Here is a 9,848-nt window from a genome sequence, read left to right as displayed (position 1 = left end):
GTCAAAAGGCCAAGGCTTATGACTCGTCTCCCATGACTCGCGTGCTATTTTTGTGATTTGTTTGGTACCTTCGTTTGATTTGTGTGAGAATGTGATTTTAAAGGTAGGATAGGTTGTGCTGATATATGTATTATGGGTAATATGCTTATCCAGTACCCATAATTTTCTGATAGCATTTAGGTACTACTCACTAGCTTGGTATATGTGTCATTTCTCAGAACACTGTACATGTAAATTAATCAAGCTGAGCTTTTCAGGTTTATCTCACCTGACTACGTTATTAACTTGAACTGCTGTTGCCTGTCAGTTAATTTTTTTTTAAGCATTCACTACTTTGTAGGCACTGCATGCTAATATGGATATGAAATCGAGCTTTCCAGGTTTATCTCACCTGATTACGTTAAGTTTGCATATACATTGGGGCATTGTCCATTTCCAGCTCCTGCATGCTGTGTAGTCCTTCATTCATATCATACGTGTTGAACCAGATGTTAAAAGAGTGACAAAATTTTCAACATTTGTATTATAAAATACAGGATTAATTGTTAATGCACACACTGTGTGATCACAATTCACAGATCACCTGTTCATAACACATCACAGTTGATGGGCTTCAGGCTGCCGATCAAATACCAGTTATATCTATCAATCTAATACCAGTGAAAGTTTTGCCAACAGCTGTCAGCTGGTGAACCAAGAGTAGCAGGCGGTGCTGGTTCTTGGGAGTAGGTCAGTAGTTTGTACTGCATTCTATTCAGGAGTCCAGGTCTTCATTCAGTAGCCATGGAGACTGGAGAGATGACTTAATCTGCTGAAGAAGAAAAATCAGTCAAAATGGGTAGGCAGTTGGGTTTTTATTAAGTGACCCATTGTGAAGTGCTCCATCAAGCCTGATAATGCTGACATAGATGGGTAGAGGTACTTTGTTGCACAGAAATCATCTGTTTAGGGAACGTTTGCTCACAGAACAAAAATTGCTTTTCTTTAGTCAAGACTTTTCGCAGAACAAATCTTCCGAGTTCAAGAAAACTTAGAAACGGGCCACTTTTCTGACACCTGGGGTGCCCCTGACAATGTCAGGGGCACCCCAGGTCTGTCAGGGACACCAGAGACCTGCCAGGGGCGCCGCCGGCCTCGCAGGGGTGCCATGGGCCTGTCAAAGGGGCACCAGAAACCTAGTAGGGATACCACAGGCCTTACAGGGGCACCACCGGCCTTACAGGGGCACCTTGGGCCTGTAACGAAATTCGTTCCTACCCCGTCCTCCACCTCCCTCTGTACCTACTTACTGCCCAGCCCCCTCGCCCACTTACAATATCCTTATATGGTCCTCACTCCTCACCTGCGACGCCTGTCCTCGCCCGCTTCTGATTGGTGCTATGATATGACGTACATCTATATGTATGACGTGTGTGTATGACGTTTGAATATAGCGGCCGACGCCGAACGCCGAGCAGTAGCTGTGAAAGGATCATTCGAAAGCCAACCGCCGTAGCGGCCTGACGTATCGTTATTCAAAGTCTCGGCCGACTGTTTATTACTTTTGGATTCTGTCGTCAAATTTGCAATACATACTTGAAGAAAAGAAAAACCGTGTTGGTTATACGGCTGAAACAAGAGGTCCCCAAACAGACTATCACAGAAGAAGAAATTGTTTATTTACTTTTTACATTTGTTACAAATGGTGCCGTGACCCGGATCTAAATAAAAAAAAACTCAAGAATTGAAATTGGTTCCGCAAGAAATTGCTCTACAAGTCTACGAACAGTAAGCTGTCACTCTTTCCCCTCTTTTCCCTGAACGTCTTCGCCCACATTTTCACTTTCGATTGTTCCACTGTTATTGTGCCTGTGTATATTTGTGTAATTTTTGCATTGTGTGACTGTTATCTCCGCATATGTTTTCGTGTGTCAACTGAACTGTTTATTTGTCAACGCTCCATAAACACCACTTGTTTGTATTCGCTGATTGATTGGTACTTACTAGAGTTTTCAAAATGTCCGAGGCAGTCATCACCAAAGCGCTCCAAAATATTTGTCAGGAACTCCGTATTCAGGGTCTAACTCAGCACATCCGAACATTCTCCGGGGAGGGTTCCGCCAAATTCGCCCAATGGTTAAACGACATGGATCAGATATCTATTACCTGCGATTCAGAGCGTATGTGTGTTTTGGCGACCATCACTTTAAACGGATCCGCTGGTGCGTACGCTTCACGCATGCTAAAAGAAAACCCCCAAATCACGTGGTCGGAACTCCGACGCAAACTAAAGGAAAGGTATAGTGAAATGACTGATCCGTACCTGGCTTCGGAAAAATGCAGACGTCTAAAACAGAACCGTGGTGAGTCGGTACAAAATTTTGCTGAAAAGCTGCGGACAATGGCGTCGGAGGCATTCGAAAATCTCTCTGCCCCTGAGGCGCAACGCTTCCTAGTAGAAGTGTTCCAAAAAGGCGTGAGCGACGACAGCTTGGCGCGAAACTTGATCAGAAAAAGATTCACTAACCTCGACGACGCCCTCGCTTTCGCTGAAAGTGAGCAGCAGGCCGACAGGACTTTCCAAGTCTGCCGCCATCACTCCCCTCCTCAGTCCGACGTCGAACCCATGGACTGCAGCGGTATTCAGTCCGCTACAGACTCTGAACTTCGGACCACTATTCAGAATCTAACCTCCCAAGTGCAGCGAATGTTTCGCGACATCCAAAAACTGAAACCGCAAAAACGTGCTCAGACCGCCCCACCGCAGGTGCGTTTCAACGTACCTCCGACTACTCCTCCACAGACTTACTTCAACGTTCCCCCGACAGCTCCCCCGCAAGTCCGCTTTGATGTTCCACCCCCGCTGATGTCGTACTATGGCAACGTACAAACTCCCCCTCAAGCCCCTCAGACTCCCAGACCGAACTTCCAGTGGACTGAAGATGGATCCCCCATCTGTATCGCTTGTGGCACACCTGGACATGTACGCCGTACGTGCCGACGCAACCCAACCCGTCCTCCTCCCCAAAGTACCCAGGGAAACGCGCACGCGCGTCTCGAAAAATAGCGACCAGAAACGCGCCAAAGAAAGACGGTCCGAAACGGAAAGTTTCTACAAAGAAACCTGGACCGCAAGCAGCACAAATTAAAATTAAACCTGATACGCCGATGTGCTATGTATCTCTGAGCGACCAAAAAGCCTATTCGTTAGTAGATTCAGGAGCGGACATATCCCTTATTTCACGTGAAGCTTTTGATAAAATTCAGTGCAGGAAAATCAAGGGTTTTTCTACGAGGAACTGCGTTCCTATTCGTTCTATCTCTGGTCATAGACTCACAAACTTCGGAACGGCCGTACTACAAGTCAAAATTGCAGGATTTAATCAACCGTTCAAATTCCAAATCGTAGAAGGTCTGAAAAACGACTGTATCCTAGGCAACGACTTTCTCTCCGCATTCGGTGTTCAATTGGATTTTGGACAAAAGACGATGAACCTCGACGGTAACGTCATCCCGCTGCGACCTCAACGTCTGACTTGCCAAACGACTACATCTTTGGTTCGAGTGCCTCACAAAGTTACAATTCCTGCTCAGTCGTATATAGAGATTCCTGCGTTAGTCAACCGTGTTCAATTGCTGGATCAAGATTGCATAGTTCAACCTTTGAGCAATGCACCCGTTCTAGGAGAAGAACCTGGTTTGTGTTTGGTTGAAAGTGTAGGTCACGTAGACAACAACAAGCGTATTACAGTCGTGATAGTGAACGCCACTGGTAGGGATTACGTTTTGCCTTCTCGATCAGTCATTGGCATTGCGGAAGTTTTAGAAGACCCGGAAGGATGCATACTTACAGCTAGTGAGGAAGGTGACCAGTGTAGTGAACCGTCAGATGACGTCCCCGAAAGTCAAAAAGCGCGATTGTCACATGTGTCCGAAGGTCAACGTAAAAAGATACAAGACTTCTTGGCCCAAAATGAGGATTTGTTTGCAAAAAGTGATTTGGATTTAGGTTGTACTGATTTAGTGAAAGCAACAATTGAAACTGGTGATCATCCACCAATTAAACAGCGACCTTACCGGTTGCCTTTTAGTCAGAGAAAACTTGTAGAAGAGCATATACAGAAAATGTTGCAGGCTGGCATCATTTCCCCTAGTCGTAGTCCCTGGTCTAGTCCGATTGTGATTGTAGACAAGAAGGACGGACAAAAACGGTTTTGTGTTGATTTGCGTGCTTTGAACAAAATCGTTGTCAAAAATAGTTACCCTCTTCCGCGCATAGACGACATTTTGGCTTCGCTTGAAGGTGCGAAATATTTCACTTCTTTGGATCTCCGCAGTGGGTACTGGCAGATAGCCATGGATCCCGAGTCAAAGGCCAAAACGGCATTCACTTGTTTCATGGGCCAATACGAGTTTGAAAAGTTATGTTTTGGGTATGTCAATGCACCCAGTCTATTTTCAGAGCTTATGAATAAAGTACTGTGGGGCATTCAACACAAATTTACTATTGCGTATTTGGATGATATTTTGATTTATTCAAAAACCTTTGAGGAACATTTAGAACATATAGATGCAGTCTTTTCACGTTTGAGAGACGCTGGCTTGAAATTAAAGATGTCAAAATGTGAGTTTTTGAAACAAGAAGTAAAATACCTAGGCCATGTAGTTACTCCATCTGGTATCAAACCGGATCCCGAGAAAATAAGTGCAATACAAAATCTCCGCCCTCCGACAAATGTCAAAGGCGTCAGATCATTCCTTGGTATGTGTGGATTCTACAGGCGATTCGTTCCAAATTTTGCAAGGATAGCCAAACCATTGACAGAACTAACAAAGAAAAATCGTCGTTTTTATTGGGATGATGCATGTCAGTCTTCGTTTGAAACTCTTCGTTCAGCTTTAACAGTTGCACCAATTTTGGCATATCCGAACGTGGATAAGCCGTACAAGTTATATACTGACGCGTCACAAAACGCCATAGGTGCTGCGCTAGTCCAAGAGACTGAATTGGGTGAAAGAGTCATCCAATATTTGTCGCATCAGCTCAACGAAACCCAGCAACGCTGGCCTACTATCGAGCGAGAAGCTTATGCGATTGTATATAGTGTACAAAAGTTCCGTCCCTATTTACTCGGTTGTAAGGTTACGATTATGACGGACCACCAGCCCCTCAAGCACCTGTTCACCAGTGAAATGAAGAATGCTAGGATTCAACGTTGGGCGATTATATTAGATGAGTATGGATGTGATATACAGTATATTAGTGGACGTCAGAATGTAGTTGCAGACGCATTGTCGCGACTGGACACCTCAGGAGAGGATTGTCACACGGATATCCCAGGAAATGGATTAATGACTAGTGAGTCATTACCGTGCCATGTCGATGAATGCGTAGACACATTCGGTGTAAATAATGAATCTTCGTGTAGTGTGAATGTGATTGATTCCGATAGAGCGCCTGACATTCAAGTAGAGACTGAAGTGAAAAGAAGTGAGTTACCTGAGGCTTCTCCCAAGGAAAAATTCAAAGAGTTTTTGCAAGGACATCCCGACCTTGGTTTGCTTCAGAGAGAGGATCCCGAGATCCAACAATTGATCAAAGTATTACAGGACCCAAATCATTCGAACCATGCTGTAGTGTCTCGTTATTATATTTTGGAAGACGGTCTACTATATCGAGTTTCTGATCCGTCCAAATACCCCTCATTTCCAGGTTTGCAGTTAGTTATTCCCAAGCCCCTACAGAAACTGATCATCGAAGAAATTCATTCAGGCTATTTCGGCGGACACTTAGGTATAGATAAAACGTACGACAAGATCCGTTCACGTTATTTTTGGTCCGGTTTATATCGAGACGTTGTTCAGTATTTAAAAACATGTGTCGCCTGCAATATGCGGAAGCTCAGACGCGAGCGACCCCCTCTGCAAGATATGCCAATCCCCAAGTTTCCTTTCGAGCAGATCGCAGTAGATACGTCCGGTCCGTACCCTGAAAGTTTCCAAGGAAACCGGTACATTATTACTGTCATCGATTTATTTTCTGGATGGCCAGAGTCGTTCGCTACCTCATCAAAAAGTGCAGAAACGGTTGCTCAAATTTTATTGGAACATATCATCCCTCGCCATGCTTGTCCTAGGATTATGATTTCAGACAACGGTACAGAGTTTTGTAACGCCGTCATAGACCAAATTACAACTTTTAGCAACATTAAACATATCCGAACTTCCGTTTACCACCCGCAATCGAACGGCAAATGCGAAAGATATAATAGAGTTCAGAACGACATGTTAGCAAAGTTAGTGAGTAAATCTCAACGTGACTGGGACACAAAGCTTCCTTCAATCTTGTCTGCTTATCGCACCGCGAAAAACGAGACTACCAAGTATTCCCCTTTCTTCCTTCTTTACGGTCGTGACCCGGTCTTACCACTCGATAGCATTTTATCTCCAAAATATCGTTACCAAGGTGAAGATTACGTACCTACCATGCTCGAAAACATGCATTCTGCCTACAGTCATGTGCGTCACAACCTAGTACAAAGTCACGAGAGAAACAAATTTTATTATGATCGTACCGCCAAACCAACGAAAATCAAAGTCGGTGATATGGTCTACTTCAGAAACCCTACAGAGGCAACTCAAAATGCTTCCAAACTGTCGTGCCATTGGAAACCTTTTTACCGCGTTATCAAAGCCATCAACGACGTAACCTTTGTCATTAAGAACCAACTGTCTGGCGATGTCAAAGTAGTGAACGTTCATAATTTGAGACTCGCTGATCCAGATACCCTTTGGGAAAACGTGACAGAAGAACCACATCATATCAACAGCAAGTACGAAAGTAAACAGAAGTCGTTTATCCCGGTTCCACTTCGTGTGCAGCCTCCACGTCAATCAAAGTTCTCATTCGCTGATACAGAAATGCATAATACTGAAACAGTCACAGATCGGTCTATTCGTGATTCAATCCCCAGTTCGATATCAAGTATCAACCCCTGTTGAAACTTACGCTCCAGCGAAACCGTCGACGAGTGAACAAAATTACCCACCTTTACCTGAAGATTCTGATTCCGATGCAGATCTTGACGTGCCGTTATCCGAAATGCGAAAACGATGGAGAGAAGAAAAATCAAAAGACAATAGTTCTGACGACGAGAATATTCCTTTGTCCCAATTAGCAAAGCGCCTGAAAACGGAAAAGTTATCTGATCCATTCGAAATTGAACCTACCCCTATGAAAAGACCACTCACCCGTACAGAATCAGAGTCGAACGACATGGATGCAGAAGCGCGTAGCCCTCCTTCAAAATTACAATGTGCCGACCACGACCACGAATCGGATTCAGACGAATTGGACGCCGATGGTGTACATATTGAAAAGGAGCAAATGTGTACTAACCCACGTGTGAAAGAAGCCCTGTTAGTTAAGATGCTGAAAACACATGAGAAGTTGATGACCGACATGTTCAAACAATTAGAAAAAATGTAAAAAGGTTCCCCGGCCCCCTGAGTTATTACAGGTCGGATGACAGCCGAATGTCTACAGTATTTTGTGGAACCCAGCTAGTACGATGAAGGCTGAACGGCTGTATGGTGTTATAGTGTTTATATAGAATATGGATCACGGTTTGTATGCCGAAGACAACGTAATCGCGGTACCACGTTGTATTGTGTTGAATGATATACCGACTCTGGCTAGTATGCCACAGCCATTTATGTGTTGTTCATTTTACGTTCGGTCAGTGAACCGTTCAATTGTTCGTGTACTAACCTCATGTTTGCGAAATGTTGATAGTTGTTTGTGTGTGTTCCAGAGATGTGGGCAAGACCGTTCTTCCTGACATTCCTGTTCTATCTGACATCTCCGACAACGGCCAACGTTCTCTTCCTGCCCCGAGGCCATCTCTACGCTTCATACGACCACTGGACTCTTCACATCCCCATCGAAACCAGGACATCATGGACGTTTGTATTGAAGCTGGAGCATCATGTGAAGCTCTTCAAAAGTAAAGTCAGTAGTATATTTGCAGAGCACCGCCAACAATTGCGAAGTGACCAGGCAATTCAGCTTTTTGCTAAGTTTAACCAGAGCGTAAAAGTTATTGACATTGTAATAGATACTTGGTCAAATGTACTTGTTGATCTTTCGGAAACTAATGTTTCACTCCCCGAAGCAGTAAACTTCATTCCCCCACTTCAGGACAAAAGTGTTCATTTGTCTAACTTGAGGAAACATATTCAACAGATTCGAGTACGAAATGCTCAGCATCATAAAACTGTCGTTATCCCCGCCATCTCGGTCACAACGTGTATTGTGGTTGCGTTAGTGCTGTTAACTGTTCTATACGTCCGATGTCATGTGTTTAAACCCATTATAATCCGACCCCAGAAAGTATCCGCTCAAAATCCTGCCCCTGACAGCGTTATTGTTGAAGAAACGTCAAGTGTAGCTCCAAATATCAAGCCCCGGGAAAAACTCACGGACCCAAGTCCCTCGTGCTTAAAATGGTTAAAACCGTCTCCGACCCTCGCTTCTCAGAAATCCGCAGATGCCTGATGCAAATATTTTCCAGAGGAGTTCTTTCTCCGCAGCAGAGGTACCAGTAGCGGCGCTCCCACACTCGGTCGAGCCGCCGCCGGTGCTAGTCAGCGCCACTGAGATCGGGCCGCCCCGCATCGGACACCTCACGTCCGGGCGCCCCGATAAAACTACGCTGACGCGTGGTCTGGTCAGCCCGACACCGGACGGACGACCCACAACAAGACGCGAGACGTGAGAACGTCAATGTGTCAATATCTGACACATCATCTGGCGACAGCGTGTCGACACCTGACACACGATCTGGTGTCAATGGACAATGGACTGACAAACACGTGTCAGACAGCAGCGTCAAAGGTGACCAAAACCCTCTGAACTCTCTGAACTCCCTGAACTGATGTGCCCGCAGCGGAATCTTACCAGTGATTGCGAAGCGAGAACCGAATCGATGAGCACGAGTGGGACAGTAGACTATGTTTCGTAAACGGACAATGAAGAAGACTCTATAGACTTATAACTACGAGGACTGCAACGATCGGAAAAACGGGAAATTGTGTGTTGAGGTGCTGTGTATATTGTTGTATTAGGTGTTGTTTGTGCTGTGTCGTGTGTTGTGTACGTTATATCATGCATCATATTAGGAGTATCCCAAGCCGAAAATTTTGGTCAAAATTTCAGCTTTAAGGACCTCGCGTTGTGTTGTAACGAAATTCGTTCCTACCCCGTCCTCCACCTCCCTCTGTACCTACTTACTGCCCAGCCCCCTCGCCCACTTACAATATCCTTATATGGTCCTCACTCCTCACCTGCGAGGCCTGTCCTCGCCCGCTTCTGATTGGTGCTATGATATGACGTACATCTATATGTATGACGTGTGTGTATGACGTTTGAATATAGCGGCCGACGCCGAACGCCGAGCAGTAGCTGTGAAAGGATCATTCGAAAGCCAACCGCCGTAGCGGCCTGACGTATCGTTATTCAAAGTCTCGGCCGACTGTTTATTACTTTTGGATTCTGTCGTCAAATTTGCAATACATACTTGAAGAAAAGAAAAACCGTGTTGGTTATACGGCTGAAACAAGAGGTCCCCAAACAGACTATCACAGAAGAAGAAATTGTTTATTTACTTTTTACATTTGTTACAGGGCCTGTCAGGGGCATCACAGTCCTGTCAGGGCCCAGGGGCACCAGCGGCCTAGCAGGGGCACCACAGGCCTGCCAGGGGTACCACCGGTCTAGCAGGGGCACCACCGGCCTCGCAGGGGCACCATGGGCTTGTCAGGGGCCCCACCGGCCTCGCAGGGGCACCACCGGCCTCGCAGGCATCACG

The 9,848-nt window shown here is 45.4% G+C and overlaps 1 long non-coding RNA gene across 1 annotated transcript; it reads left to right on the top strand.

Moving 5' to 3' along the window:
* Positions 1–1,276: 1,276 nt before the first annotated feature.
* LOC122370162 lies at positions 1,277–9,324 on the top strand. The gene is made up of 2 exons (XR_006254528.1): positions 1,277–1,767; positions 7,794–9,324. It is a non-coding gene; the product is annotated as an uncharacterized LOC122370162 (long non-coding RNA).
* Positions 9,325–9,848: the final 524 nt, after the last annotated feature.

This window comes from Amphibalanus amphitrite, unplaced genomic scaffold (assembly GCF_019059575.1).
Source record: "Amphibalanus amphitrite isolate SeventyFive unplaced genomic scaffold, NRLGWU_Aamphi_draft 001104F_arrow, whole genome shotgun sequence".
Classification (NCBI taxonomy): domain Eukaryota; kingdom Metazoa; phylum Arthropoda; class Thecostraca; order Balanomorpha; family Balanidae; genus Amphibalanus; species Amphibalanus amphitrite.
The sequence above is the reverse complement of the archived record's forward strand: the minus strand, read 5'-3'. Positions and strand labels throughout refer to the sequence as shown.